Source organism: Furipterus horrens, unplaced genomic scaffold, assembly GCF_987537825.1.
Source record: "Furipterus horrens unplaced genomic scaffold, mFurHor1.1.pri manual_scaffold_2, whole genome shotgun sequence".
Lineage (NCBI taxonomy): Eukaryota > Metazoa > Chordata > Mammalia > Chiroptera > Furipteridae > Furipterus > Furipterus horrens.
In genome coordinates this window covers 155425670-155441500 of record NW_028327172.1, presented here as the reverse complement: position 1 = coordinate 155441500, position 15831 = coordinate 155425670, and the positions used below count along the sequence as shown (strand labels likewise).

Genomic DNA, 15831 nt, shown 5'->3' with positions numbered 1-15831 from the left:
ATCCTTAGGTTATCACCAAGGTGGGGCAATCCGCTTCAACGTTTTGTGAATCTTTGTGGGGGGAAAGTTTGGAGAGGGGTCAATGCTGCTGCCTGGCTTCTGGAAGTTTGCCTGGCATTCGCCCTATCTGTAGTCACTTCACTTACTCCCAGTATGTGACTGGTGCCCTTCCAGCTGTTGCCCTGGTGCTGAATCCCAGAAGTGGGTGGGTCTGCGTATGTTCTAAGTCTGTGCAGTCCCTTTAAGTGGAGTTTCCTGAAAATCCAGCAGTTTCTTCTGTCACCCCAAACCCCACTGGTTTTTACAGGTAGAAGTTATCGGGATTTATCTTCCTGGATATGGACAGCAGGATGGGCATTGACTGTTGGAGTCAGTGGTCGGTGGGGCAGGGGAGGGCAATAGAGGAAAAATTGGGAGTACTGTAATAGAACAACAATAAAATAAAAAAGAAAACATAGTTCATCACCTTTATTTTTCTAATTTTATTGTAGATGGTTAAAATTATCATTATGGATATTTATCAATTCTTAGACCTGCAGTTAAAAATCAGTCATTTAAGAGAATACTTCGGTGTTTCCATTTGTGAAAACACTTGGGATCTTAGGGTGGGAGTTATTTCCTAACTCAGAGTCTTAGAGAGTGGAAGTATCATCTCTTTCTTCTCTGGTGTTCTTTAGAAATATAATTAAAAGAGGTAACATGTGTAAGGCCTGGGTACAGAGCCAGACACATAGCAGGGAGAAAAACAAATGCTAGTTCCTTCCTCTTACTTCATCATCCTTTCCCTCCTTGATCTCATTTATAAATATCACAGCTGGGTATTTGTAGCTGTGGCTAGACCAAGAGATGTCAGATGGTGGAGACAGGTGAGCCTTGGATCAAAGCTGAGGTCTCTTGGAGGTGTCAGAGTGGAGAACATAGGGAAGTTCAAGGTCGAAAGGTGAGTTGAGCTGGTGTCCTGAGATTTAAGCCTTGATGGCAAACATGGGCAAGAGAAGTTTCAAGTGATAGGTGGTTGTTGATATTAGGAATCAGTTGGATATTAGGAAACAGGTGAGTTGTGGAGATAAGCTGAGAACAGTGATTCCTTTAAATTCCACAAACATTTACAGAGTCCCCCTCTATGTGCAACTAAATGCTCTAAGATTTCTGAGTTTTAAACAACCGAGCATGAGACAAGTGTAATTTATGTTCGACTGCTGACCTTGGGCAAGAAGGATCCATCTCTGCTCTGGCTTTTGTAACCTGGTTTGGGCAGATAAGGCTCACAGTGAGAGCTGTGTTGGGGGTTGGGTGGGTGATGATAAATTTCTGCACGTGCTGCTGATTGTAACCAAAGGCAGGGTCTCTGGGAAAGGCACAGTTAAATACTTCATCTGGGAGGGCTATCACTCTTCATGTTTGTCTCCGTCTGGTGCTAGGTTTCTTTGGTTCTATGTGTTAATAAATTAGAGTTTGGGTTGAAAGAAATGTGCAGTTATAGTTTGGGGACTTGTGGGCCTTGATAATCACATCATTAAGTTCCATTACTTTGAATTGGGTATCCCCTCACCTCCCATCAGACAGTACGGAATATTATGTATAATATATGAAAGAAAAGAAGTTTCCTTTCTTTCCTTTTTTCTTACTGAGTCAACAATTAACTACTTTAGGAGTAGAGCTGAAGTAATCCCATCAGGAATTGACATTGAGTTTCTGAGAGCCCAAGACTCAACAGCATTTTATATACAGTGTGTTTGACTAGGAACTGAGGCGAGAGAAGCTTCAGTGTTGGTATATTTCATGCTTACAACTAAAAGTAATTTCATAGACTTCCGGCCAAGATGGAGGCTTAGACGGACACGCTAGGTCTCCCTCTACAACCAGAGAGGAATACAACTACTTCAAAACAAAGGATAACTAGAAATTCCAGAAAATAAAGCTACACGGAAGCCCAACATATGAAGTTATAAACCAGCGGTGCCATTCGGGCAGGTAAGAGTTAAAGAAGGCAAAGCTGTTTGCGGAGCGGCGGGGCGGGGCGGCGAAAAAGCCCGGAGGCAATCAAGCCCCTGGCGTGCGCGACTCCAGCGCTGGGGAGCAGCCGCAGCATCGCCTTGAACAGTGAGGCCCAGGGGGGCGGGAGGACGGATCCCGGTCTCCTAGCTGAATAACTGTGTGAATCCATCTTGGACCCCCGCCCCCACAGAAAGCACCACAGGGCTGCGAAATAGGTCGCGGACAGGCAGGCGCCGGCAGGTCGCTGATTTGTGACGCTTACACAGGCACCGCCCCCGACAGCCAGCCCAGGAAAACAAAACGCATCTGTCAAAATGTGGCAGACAAATATAGAGATCCCGGTGGTGCAGCTCACCAGGCAGCAGATAGAGAACCTGACAGATGAACAGATAAGAAACCTGTCAGAGGCTCAGTTCTGGGCCATTGTTATCAGGTGGCTTACAGAATTCACAGAAGAGCAGGAAAAAGATATGAAAGAAGCGAAAAACTTTCATAACGAAAGGAACAAAACCACGTACGAGACAGATGGTGAGGAATCCAGAGTTCATTTCAACAAACTGGAATATGGAGAAGGAACAAGCAGTCAACCAATGCAGCGAGAGGAAATAGGAAGCAACAATGAGAGGATCAGAAACCTCTGGGACAGCTATAAAAGGCCCAACATAAGAATCATTGGTTTGCCAGAGAATGAGGAAGATGAACTAGAACTTGAAAAATTGAGTGAAAATATAATAAAGGAGAACTTCCCAGACTTGGGGAAGGGAATAGACTTGCAGGTCCAGGAAGCAAGGAGAGTTCCCAAGAGACTGGACCCAGGGAGAACCACTCCAAGACACATCATAATCAAAATGTCAAAAATTAAAGCTAAAGAGAGAATCTTAAAAGCAGCAAGAGAGAAGAAAAGAATTATGTACAAAGGGGTCCCAATTAGACTATCAGCTGACTTCTCAAGGGAAACCCTACAAGCAAGAAGGGACTGGCAAGAAATATTCAAAGTAATGAAAATCCAAAACCTACAACCACGAATACTCTATCCAGCGAAATTGTCATTCAGAATAGAAGGACAGAGAAAGTGTTTCCAGGACAAAATAAAACTGAAAGAGTTCATTAGATCCAAACCACTGTTATATGAGAAGTTAAAGGGACTGGTTTAAAAAACAGAAGCTAGGGAGATGAAACAAAGGCAAACGAAACAGGCAACGAGAGTGGAAAGGGAACTGTGGGTAAGGGAAGCATAGTGGGCGGAGGTCAACAGGGAGGGGGAGTGGGGAGAGGGAGGGAGATGATATAGGAATTGAGGATCATGGTAGGAGGGAATGGAATAGACGGAGAGAGGTTGGGAGGAACTGTATGCACAACTAATGGACATAATCTAAAAGGGGGGGACAACTGGAGGGAGGGGGGCCACCGGGTGGAGGGGAGCAGAGGGAAGGGAAAGTGGCACAAATGTAATATTTTAATCAATAAAACACATTAAATCTGAAAAAAAAAAAAATAAAAGTAATTTCATAAATACTGGAAAGTTTACAGGGGCAAAAAACCTCATTTTCACTAAATGATTAGCTCATAAGCAAGAGATATTTGGATGGATGGAGACTAGAATTGGATTCTTTCAAATTTCATGCAGGCAGAACTTTTTATTCAGAAGAGGTCTTCAAAGTTTGGGAATTTGTTGCAGGTAGGAAACGCAGCAGGCACACTGATGTTGCATTCTCATCATAAAAACCCCACAGGTCTGTGGCTGCTGGAATGAGGAGTGATTCTCTTCAATATGTACAGTGCAGAGGGCACCTTGCCCTGTGAACAGGAGCCTTTCACTGCACACACACCTCTAGGCTGAGGCCTCCCTGCTAGACAGGCTGAGGAGGTTTTTTGAGGAGAGGAAACTATGTGCAAAATCTGATTTAGGAACCAATAAGCTAAATTTAAGATTATGAAAATGAATGGAAAGAAAAGCATTTGGCAAACAGCTTTAACCTTGGGGAGGGGAAATCCCTCACATCCCCTGAGCCCTCCCCTCGAAGAGGCCCAGCAAGCCTCTGAGAATCCTGAGGACGAGGCCTAGGCCGTGGGAGACCTGCCGCCGGGCTCTGGGCCTGGGCTTTGAGTGTCCATCCTGCCCTGGAAACACAGGCTGCGTGGTGACGCCATTGGGCAGGGTTTGCCCGCCGGAGCCTGCGTCTCCAGGTCCACAGCCAGTGAGGCCTGGAGAGGGTTTCCAGGGGCACTTCCGCTGCAGCTTGTTTCTATTTTAAAGCCTGGAGACAATTAAAGACCAGTGTCTGGTGCCAGGTTTTTTTTTTTCCTCCACAGTTCAGCTATTCTTAGAAACAGTTGAGCCAGAGGTGGTGGAGTCAGAAAGGGATGGAATCTTTTCCTTCGTGTGGCAACAACTTATTTTTCCTGTGGAAGCTTAGTGGTGCTTTTCTTGGGCTCAGCAGTACGGCTGATGCGACTTGGATGGCACACACCCTGGGCCCTTTGGAAAGGAAGCAGGAGGGCAGAGGGCAGTATCAGGCTAGGAGGATAAAGCAGGACTGGCGTCCTATAGGCAACGAGTTATTTATAGTTCCCCAAATGGTGTTTGTTCAACTATCCTGAACTGTTGTGCAAGTTCAAATATGGGAACTGTAGTGATAAAAATGCTAATTGCATTTTTAAAGTTGTTTTTAACTGCCTATGAAGTTAAGGTTGCATTTTGGCAAAATAGGCTGCTTTTAATTTGGTCATACGGAATTAAAAAAAAAATTTATTCAGCCAGGTTTTGTTGAGCACTCACTATACATGAAACAAGTTTATTTAAGGTATACTTTTTGTCTTCAAGGAGAACTACACAGGATTTCTGGGATAAAAATAATCAGGAAGCATTATCACTCAAGAGTGCATATTGGAAAGGCTATTCGCATATTGAACTAAGAACATTCCAGAGGGTTACATGCCAAGCATTGTTTGTATTTGCATATGCTTTAAATTCTCCATAAAACAATTAAAAACTGTAAGAAGAAGAGAAAGAATATATTTTGAAAAAATTAAAATGAAACAGGAGAAACCTCTGTTGAGTGCAGCCTAGATGACACTTAAAATGAATATTTATATTTGTAATTACATATAATAGAGAATGAGAAAAACTCGTGAGCTAAGTCCTCACAATACAATACAATATAAACAACCACAGAGCAAGCAGAAAGAAAGCAGAAGGAAGGGAATTATAAAGATAAGGATAGCAATTAATGAGCTAGGAAACAAAGTAAGAATACAGAAAATCAATCTAACTAAAAACTAGTTCTTTGAAAAGATTGATAAAGCAGTCTCTGGAAAGAAGGACTGAGGACAGGAGGGGGAAGGCACGGAAAAAAACATAACATAACTGCAGATGGAGACTGAAAACCCTATCAGAGAATACTATAGATAAGTTCCTGACAATGTTTGGACCTTGAAGAATTTGCATAATTTCCTAGAAAAAATATCAATTACAAAAAAATGATGAAACAAAAAGACTAAATATACCTACAACCCTTAATAATCTACAGTTTTTCCCTGGTCCCCTCACCTCTTCAGAAAATAAGCCAGACACAGCCAAAACTATAAAATCTTCAAAGAACAGATAAGTACTACATATGAATGTATTTTTTTTAATAGGAAAAGGGAAGTCCCCAGATCATTTTATATGTATAACCTTGATAATAAAATTGAACCAGTAAGGTAAAATAAAGCAAAATTATAAGCCATTGTCAATTATGACCATGAATGTAATGATCTGAAATAAAGTATCACTAAACCAAATTTATCAAAATATTTAAAAATTTTTTTTTGCCAATTAATGTTTATCCCAATGTTGCAGGATGGCTTAAATTAACAAATCTTTAAGGTAATTTACCACATTTGTACATTTAAAGATGTACAAACACTATTATATATTGCTTGAAGTTTTATGTCTTTGCAAAATATGAAACAGTCAAGATATCTATCGCCGGTGATAGAAGTTGAGGAATGAAACAGAGTGACTTCGACTGCCACTAAAATGTTTTAGTTCTTAAAAAAGAAAGAGATAACTGAAGCAAAGATTCAGTTAAGGCTAACATTTCTGAGAATGAATGAAACAGACCATTCGTAACTGGCAGTTTCTCTATGTTTTCTGAATTGAGATATCACACAACTGAATATTTTAATTTAAAATAAAACCAGAAAAAATTGAAAACTTAAATTATAATCTGCACTATTCTATAATTTTCCATTCTTACTCACTAGAAAATGTTCAGCTTATAATTTATTTTGCTTTTTAAAAAATAAACTTTATTAGTGTCTACTTAAAAAAAAGATTTTATTTATTCATTTTTAGAGAGAGTGGAAGAAGGGAGAAAGAGAGGGAAAGAAATATCAATGTGTGGTTGCTCTCTCGAGCACCCCTAACTGGCAACATGGACTGCAACCCAGGTATGTGCCCTGACTGGAAATCAAATCAGTGATACTTTGGTTCACAGGCCGGCACGCAATCCACTGAGACACACCAGCCAGGTTTATTTTGCTTTTAACATAGATCCTAAAGGGAATGTCTTCTTGAGCTTGGTTTCCTATCAAATGTTCAATAACTTTTTGTAACTGATATTTTAAAATTCTTGTTTTCCAAGAATAGAAATAAAAAAATCTATCAAAATATTTTTAAAAAGATTAATCCTCTCACCAATAGCCACCATAACTTTATGCCAGACACAAACCTTCTGCTTTCTCTGAGCATGTTCACTTCCTCCAATCCCCTAGAGTCATTGAAGTGCTTCCTTCTGAGGTTAGAGTTTGCTTCTCTCTGCTTTCTGATCCCTAGTAAGATTTCATCTGCTTTGTCTCTTCTATTCCTAACATCCAATTCCTTCTTTTCCTAATTATCTTCATAGGAGAACACACTAGTCACATATACAGAATATATTACCTAATTGTTGAGGAGAAGCTTCAGATAAGTACATTTGCATATAGTAGTATTTGTATACATATACATCTGTATATCAAGTATTATATAAAAAGAAAAATGAGCAGTTGGGGGAACATGGCAAGGGATAGGATGGTATAAAACTGATAAATAAAAAGGATGCATGGAGTGGGGAGCACTCATCTCTTTGCCTGGAGAATGAAAATATAATGATAAACCCTGGCTGCTGTGGCTCAGTGGATTGAGTGTCAGCCTGCGAGCCAAGTGTCGCTGGTTCGATTCCCAGTCAGGGCACATGACTCAGTTGCACATCAGGTCCTGAGCTGGGGGCACAAGTGAGAGGCAACCACACAGTGATGTTTTTCTCCCTCTCTTTCTCCTTTCCCCTCTCTCTAAAAATAAATAAATAAACAAAACAACAAATAAATAAATTATTTAAATAAATATAATGATAAAAAAAGACATTTGGGCTAAAGAATGAATAAGGTAGGCAAAATGGCATGGAAGAAGTATGCCTGTTGGAGTTGACCTTGGAAATAACAAGGGCAAGGCAAGAAAACAAAACAAGACAAAATAAAACACAGGAAAAGAATATTTTCATCATGACACTGTTTTGGTTTGAATTCTTCCAATTTGGAGATCTTAGTTCTCTACCAGAAACCCCATTCTACCTTTTTATTTGTGTTAAATAATTCCTTCCATTGAGTCCAAATCTGTTTTTCTAAAGCTTTCTGGATCTAGCCTTCACGACTACAAAAATATAAGTTTCTTTAACTGGAGGTTAATTTAAAGATGGCTGTCATGGTCTACCCTTGCACACACACACCAGCTTTTCTTGTGCAGGCCTCACATCACTTGTAGCTTCAACCTTTTGCAGGTGTCATGTTTGAATCTTTGCTAAGTGCTTTCCAGTATGCTATTTCCATTTGGTGCATACACTTTTGAAATGAACAAAGTGCTGCAGGTACTAGAGTGACAAAGAATGGGATGTCCATCTCCATTGTTCTAGATTTTAAATATCTTTCATTATAGCCCAAGACTGTTTTGTTTTTTAGGTCAGTAACATCACCCTGACCTTCTGAGAGTTTACTGTCAGTAAAGGCAAATGTATCTATTTTTAACTTATTTTCATTCAATAACTGTGCTAGGCCAAAGCTAGCTTGTATGATGTCGGCGGGTGAATTAGAAAATGTCACCCTCTCTGAGTGGATGGTTCAGAGTAAGACACCTCCTTGGGCTATTGTAGGCAGTAGTCACAGCTTGGCAAGCAAAGCAGGGCTGGCATGGGGCCCCTGCTTGGTCCCTGGCCTTGGCACTTCTATAAGTGCCCTTACTTCCCAATGGAGTATAGCACCCAGTGGTGCCCTCTTATTGTGCTTGCAAAATTTTATCCCTACCTCTTTCTCCCCCTTTTTTTGGTGAGAGGAAGGGAGGGAGAAGGAGAGAGAGAGAAACATCAATGTGGGAGAGAAACATCAATGGGTTGCCTCTTGTACACACACCCTGACCAGGACTGAACTCGCAACCTAGGCATATGCCCTGACCTAAAATCAAACTAGCAGCCTTCCACTTTGTGGGACGACACCCAACCAACTGAGCCACATGGGTCAGGGCTTCTTTTCTTTCTTGCTTTTGAATAAAAGGCCTTACATATCTGGTCATCATATTTCATTTTGTTATAGTATGCCCATTTTTCAGCCTTTCAAGACAGTTTGCCTTCTCATTTACATATATTTGCATCTCTTCTGCATCCTGTTACCAGTAGTCTTGAACCTACCTTCTCTTTGTGCTTCTCAATTTTCTCTGACTTTCCCCTTTTCAAGTGCTATTTAAGTAAATATCTTCTGATACTAGTCTATCATTTCTAATTTCCTCTCTGCCTCCAAGGTGCTGAGATGCTGATACATTGTTATTTAGTTATTATAAAGGTGGTTATCTCATGTGCCTGTTTTGTTTTTTGAAGAAAAGTATAGGTTTCTGGAGAGTTGTTGTAATTTTGGCATCCCTCACTGTGCTCAAAGCAGCGGTAGGCTCTCTGTGTGACCAGTGGCTGTCATTCATCTCTGTGTCATTATACATCTATCATGTCTGTGCATCTTGTTTTCCTTTACAAAACACAGATTTCTTGAGAAAACTTCCTTGCCATATTTCTCTTTGCCTGCTACATTGTTGTATAAAGGGATCTTTGATAAACATCAATAGCAGATGAAAACTACAAGCTATCCTTCATTATAGGATCATGCTTTCTTTAAAAATAATCTCTAGAATTACATATATTCAAATAATCTTCCATAGAAACTTTCAGTTAGAGTAAGAAGTTCCTCAGATATCTTACTCTGATAATAACGTGATTCCAAGTCGTCGTCATTTTATTCATTTGATATATTCTTGAAGAGTGTATTACTCATGAACTGTTGAAATTCAAGTACTAGACATAATTGAATTTCAAATCATATCTCTCTATCATAATCTGATATGTATTCCTACTGTGCTTTAGCTCCAAATATAATAAAAATCATATTTCAGAGATCCAAATTTTACCTCAAGGTTATTCTGCTCTTGTTAATGAACACCGTGTGTACACTGAACTCTTCTGAAAAAGTTTAGTCAAGGAAAACTCATTATAGTATTTACATACTGAATACAGAACAAATGGCAAAATCTTTGTATTAGAAATTCTTCCTGAGACTGAACAAGTTGAATATATTTAAAAAATAAAACTCTGCAATTGCTCAGAGAACTTAAATATACCAGTAAACCCATATTCACTTGTTTTCCCAGAGAGCAAATATGATGGAGGTGTTACAGCATTTCCTTGTTTGTACTCAGATAGTAAAAGTACTACCTCTCTAAATGAGATCTTATCCCCTGTTAACAATTTAGTTAATAAGTAGTTAGTTTAAACCTCTTCTAGCACTTAACACTTGATTTAAGTAGGCCCTTGGCCCCTGGTAGTCTCAAGGATATATCTGGAGACTTTCAAAAAAAATCTGAAGTGTAGGAGTTTCTAAGGAAAACGTGGTCACATAGGAGCTTTCTTCTTCTTGTTTTTAAAAGACTAACTGGAAGTTTGTTTAATAAATAATCAGACTGTACATTATACCTCAAATGGCTTTGAAACTATTCAGCTTGTGTCAAGGACTCATTCTGAATTTTTAGTTTCAATTAGCTGTAATTGATAGCTTGAAAAGATGTGGTCGTGCGTGTGTATGGTGTACCATACCTAATAGTTTCTGAACTAGTTTGAATCATTAAGGATTAATTTATTCAGTCTAATTAAGCATGCTGAACTCTAGGTTCTTAAAAAAGAAATGAGGCCTATTCATGAGATAAAAGGAGGAAAGGTCCTGACTAATTCCTTGTCCCATCCCTTCCTGCTCCCGTCACCTGGGCATTCTTCCTCTGGATGGAGCAGGCTGAGGACTCGGGAAGTTCATGCCCTTGGGTCATGACAGGTCTGTTCTGGGTGGTCAGGATTTGGTTGGTCTTACAGAAAAAAATTTCGGGGTTGAGTTGGGTTTCAGAACTTCATATGCGCACTGGAGGCATGCATCAGAGCTCTCTGACTCCTTGTCTGGGTGCCGCTTCCTTTGAGTCTCCTTGCCTCCTCCCTCCCACTCACACCCTTCAGTTGTGATTCAGAGGAGACCCGTGCCTCCCAGAGTCACCCATCTCAAGACCGTTACAACAGAAATGGGAACTTATCTCTCATTTGCTCATTTCCAGTAAGTGGAAAGGCTGTTTAATCACGGTTGGTGCACTCCCTTTATCATACTGACTTAAGTCAAATATCAGAAATGGTAGTCGGCAGCCGTCCGTCTCGAGAGACGATGGTGTAGCTTCTTAAGAGTCTATCTGCACCGCCGAGAATGGCTGTGCAGTCCGACTCGGGAGTGACACGGTATCTGTCTCCTCCCGTGTTGAATCGACATCTTGCGATGACGCTGAAGCTACAGAGCCTGGGCAGGGTGATATGGAGGGTCCGCTGTTGCCCATGCAGCAGACCCCCCCTCTCTTCGCAGCTGAAGGGTCCAAGGGAAAGACGGAGTCAATACAGCTTGGCTTCAGGTGCGCCGCAGGAGTTGCCGGTGTTGACTACAACGTCAAACCGCCTTAGGGACTCCGGCTCCGGATTTTCTGTCAGGGTTTACTCCCTTAGCCTTTCCCCTGAAGAGGTATGCCGCAAGGCAGCGGAGGTTTTTTGGAGTCAGAGTTTTCCTTCTCTGATGTACCCTGACTGGAAGATCGAACCAGCGACACTTAGCTCGCAGGCCGACGCTCAATCCACTGAGCTAAACCAGAAATGGTAGTAATAGCAATAATAATAGCAAACATTAACTGAGCATTTACTATGTGGTAAGTACTGTGGTATACTTGTAAATATATATATTTACCTCCACTAGCTTTCTGTTTTAATTTGTAATTGATGTCCCATGTGTGTGAGCATTTTCTGTTCAGTATTGACAATATTATAACTGCATTGAAAGATCCATTCAACCCCCAAATGACCACAAATGGAAACTGTTGATACTATGACTCATTCTCCATGCTGCAATTATCTCCTCCACTCTCGAGCAGGGAAAGGCCTTCCCTGAAGCACACAGCAATGTGTCAGGGTGCAAATGTCGGCTCCGATGAAATGTTTCTTTAATTAATATTAAACCAGAAGTCTGTGTAAAGCATTTGTTTTTGAGACTGTTCCGGATTCTTCATTATTGAATTGTTTTCTGTGGCTTTTTGGCCCTGAAATCCTTTTTTCAAGTTCTCCTTCCTACTGAACCTTAATGTGCAGGATATAATGTATACTGTATTCACCAGTTATGGCTTTTGAGGTAAAATTTAAAAATGAAACATGGCTTCTCTGAGACTCTGGGAAATTGAGTTTATTGACTTGCCTTTACCATGTGCTAAAAGGCTTTGAATTATCTACTTTTTAAATCTTAAATCTTGGCACTAAATAAAGGTGATGAGAGACATGAGCGCTGGAAAGACAGTTTTGGTTCTGTCAGATAAACTGGCTAGGCTGTTTTTCACCCGCTTCCAGGCTGTGTGGGCATAAAGGTCTGATGGGAACAGACACACTCTGACTGTCATGGCAGTGCCTGGGGCCGACGTAAGCCCTGTCAAGAAGGCGCAGAAAGGGACGCTGGGTTCCAGGACATAGTTTGTGGGGGTATGAGGAAGGAAAGTCATTTTGCCCCCAAGTTTCTCCTTCCAAGTCCCATTGGGTCTGATATACTGAAATTTGAGATGAATTTTTCTAGGTTAAGTACCTCTTTCCCTGGTTCCTTACCAAAGGGGAAACAAAACACAACATAAACAAACAAACAAATATACAAAACAAAACAAATATTCAAATAGATTGTCATTAATGCTTTAATGCGAATTTATTTCTCAGCCTTGGTAGCAAAAAACATCATGAGACGTATTTACAAATTTGTCAATGAGTCTGAAGCAGCCCCCTGTTTTTGTAAATCAAGTTTTATTGGAACACAGCCATGCCCATTAGTTTATATATTGTCTATGGCTGCTGTCACTCTGCAATACAGGCCTGGGCAGTTGTGAGAGAGACCAGAAGGCTCGAAATGCCTGAAATAGTTATTATCTGGCTCTTTACAGAAACACTCTGCTGACATTTTGCCCAAAGTTGTGACTCTAATACAGCAGCCACATGTGGCTATTCAAATGTAAATTTATTTAATTAAATGTAATTAAAAATCCAGTTCCTCATTTGCATCAGCCACATTTCAAAGGCTTATCAGCACCAGTGGGTAGTGGTGTCCAATACTGGTCAGTGCAGAGATAGAATATTTCCAGCAGTGCATAAAGTTCCATTGCAGCTTACATATTAATTAATGTTATATATTAATATATATTAATCCTTTATGTTAAACCACTCACAATCCAAACATATCATGTTCTTTGATCTCTATCACTTTTTTAACTATCTCGGGCAATGGTTGAGAAACTCATCATCTGTCTCTGGGCAGTATAGTATACCTCATTTCATAAATAATCATCCATCCAGAATTTTCTTCAGTGTATCCATGCTCTAATTTGTAAAAGTGATTATTTTCTTCTATGTGAGTCTAAAAGCTATAGGCATTCCAGCAGCTTCCATATGTTTTGTTTGATTCCTGCATTCACAATTTCTTGCTGGCTTCTTGGTAGGAGATAAACTCCTTGGACCATGGATTGGATTTCCCTTGCTTGGAAGGGAAGTCACTTCGAACCACAGCCTGAGAATTCTTGGCTGGAGATGTAAAATGAGAGCAGCAAACTCTTCCCCAAAAGTGCTGGAGACATCACTGTTGCTAAGAGCGAGATACTTCCCTGAGGAAAGATTTTGGAGGCTGAAGGAACCATTGCCCACAGTCTTGGCAAAGGCTTGCTTGGCTTTCTCTGAGGTAACATGCCATATATTGGAACTGGTAAACATGGGGGTGGGACCCAGGGAATCCCTTTCTGATCTGCTCCTAGAGTCATTTCTGTATTAGGGCAAAAGGTGAAGTCGCTGTTCAAAGAGATCCAACAATGCAGTAGCTTAAAAGGCAAAGAAGTTAATTTCTTTCATATGACAGTCCCAAGCGGATGTTCCAGGTGGGGTTGGCTTTGTTCTACAGCTATTTAAAGGCCTTCTAAATCTTTGCTCTGTCCTCCTCTACTCCGATGTCCCTTGGAAGAATTGTCACGGGCATGGTTGAACCTGCTTATAGGCATGTACAATTTTCAGCTCATGAGAAGGGATGAAAAGTATGGAGAAGGCATGCCCGCTCCCTGAAGGCCTGGGACCAGAGGCATGACTCCTTGCACTGCTCCTCTGGACTGGACAATGTAGCCTAACTACAAGGGTGTTGGGAAATGTAGTCTGGACTTGTGCTCAGGAAGGGTTGGAAATGGATTTGGGGAGACTGTCTCTTCCTTTTCTCAGCTCCTGATAGTTTTTCACTTTCAAATGTCAAGACTCCACATCCACCAAGAAATGTGTTGTTTCTCTTCCCTTCCCTTTTTACCTCTCTCTCACTTTAAAAAATTTTTCAAGAATAAACGTTAATTTGTTTTTGCAATCTTTTTGTTAATGTTTCAAAAATGACAAATCCCCAGACACAGAAAGTGGGTTGAAAATATATTACATTTCTATAGGGAACAAACCTTTTCTATATAAGTACTAAACTCTCCAAACTGGGAGATATGGAGTGTTTCCATGGAGCAGGGGTGGGGTGAGGAGACACTGACCCCTCTCATCGTATCTTCAACAGTCAGAAGCACAGATACAACCAGAATGTTCTCAGAGCCAATCAGCTGTGTGCAGGTCTCATTACTTTGTTCCCTTCATTCCACTAGAGCGGCTCCAAATCATGACAACCAGTGGGGATAATTGACATGAAAATGCTCAATGCCAAGTACCCAAGCTTTCCCCAAACAATTGCTGGATTGTTCCAGGACCTGTTGATGCAACAAACCTCGTGCTGAGAAGTTTGCGCCATAATTAGCACGCCGCAGCTGTCAAGCCCATCAAGTGGTTTTATGGGCTGCAGTGAATGAGACAAAGCAGTTTTTTCTCTTCCTCTGGCAGGGAGGACAGTTAGTTTCTGAGTGGAGATGATGCTTCTGTAAAGGAAACTAAGTGAATTTGGCTTCCATTTCACACTCGTGCTTTCCAGATGGATATAGAATCTATGAGGCTCATCTCTGGAGCCTGGTTCCCTGGCACTTGGCTGGTGGAGCGGCAAATTCTTCACGAAGCTCAGGGAAGAAAATATAGGCTGTGGGTTGTAAGCCCCATCTGCCGTATGCCTGAATAACCTTTAACAGCCTCTGGGAATTCTCAAAACCAAGAACACTTAGCACTGCCTCAACCTTGGAAGGAAGTTCCACATGTGATAGTTTTGATCTTAACATTGACATTTCATATTTGGGGAAATATAAAATGGTGTAGGATGAAACAAACCCATTACATGTACTCAGTGCTAGAAGAACTGTATATCTGTGATTAAAGTCAATAGAATTTTAATCTTTTATTTGCATTTAATGAGAACATACATTGTTGCTTGTTGGGAAGAGCAGCAGATAAGGAGACACTGGGTAGAAGTTGCTTAATTTCTGTGGGCCTCAGCCACCTCACCTGTAAATTGAGACCATTCTTTAGACAATCTTTAGAATTTTATCTAATTCCAAATATCTATGAATTGATGGAGGGTGCCCTTTACCAAATATTGCAATATATAATGATGTTTTTACAGTGGTTTTAGGTAAAAATCTATCTCTTTATATAGATATGTACATTTACATGAGCTGTGATAAAGCTCCATGGACACACACTGATGCATTAGGTATTTTCTCATAGACTCATACCATTTAGAAATGCATATGATTTCAAAATATGACTGTCATGTTCCTGAAAACATGAGAAAGGAAATTAATTTACTCAACATTATATATTGATACTCAAATAATTGTTGTAATTAATATTATATTTATACTATGATGATGACCATAATACTATTAATGAGATAAAAAAAAAAGCAGAAATTTTAACTGGCATGTTATGTGTGTTAAAAAAAAAACTGTGATGGGAAATCTTTTAAAATAGAAAAATTCCCATTTACTTTAAGCTCTGTAGGTTTAAAAAGCTTTTAGCTAAGTGTGTCATTATAGAACTGGGGAAAAATATACAGTGCATAAGAGTACATTGTTTATTTTATTTTCCAAACCATGCCATCCATCTCTTGGTGGGCTTTAAATTGTAACCAGGTGAAATGAAATTGGACCGTTGGCATCAATAGCACATGAGCACCTATAAAATAAAGTGAATATGAATATGTATTTGGGAATTTTGTTTATATTCCCCTTAATTTCAGGGTATCTAACAGCACAAAAGAGCAGCTGTTACATGGCCTCTGAAATAATAT

At 40.3% G+C, this 15831-nt stretch overlaps 1 long non-coding RNA gene across 1 annotated transcript in view; it reads left to right on the top strand.

Moving 5' to 3' along the window:
- The window catches only part of LOC150019770 (uncharacterized), a 42002-nt gene extending 28091 nt beyond the window's left edge, over nt 1-13911 (top strand). Inside the window, exon 4 of the long non-coding RNA XR_016509297.1 lies at nt 13091-13911. This is a non-coding gene — a long non-coding RNA (uncharacterized LOC150019770). The remainder of the gene's footprint in view (nt 1-13090) is intronic.
- Nucleotides 13912-15831: the final 1920 nt, after the last annotated feature.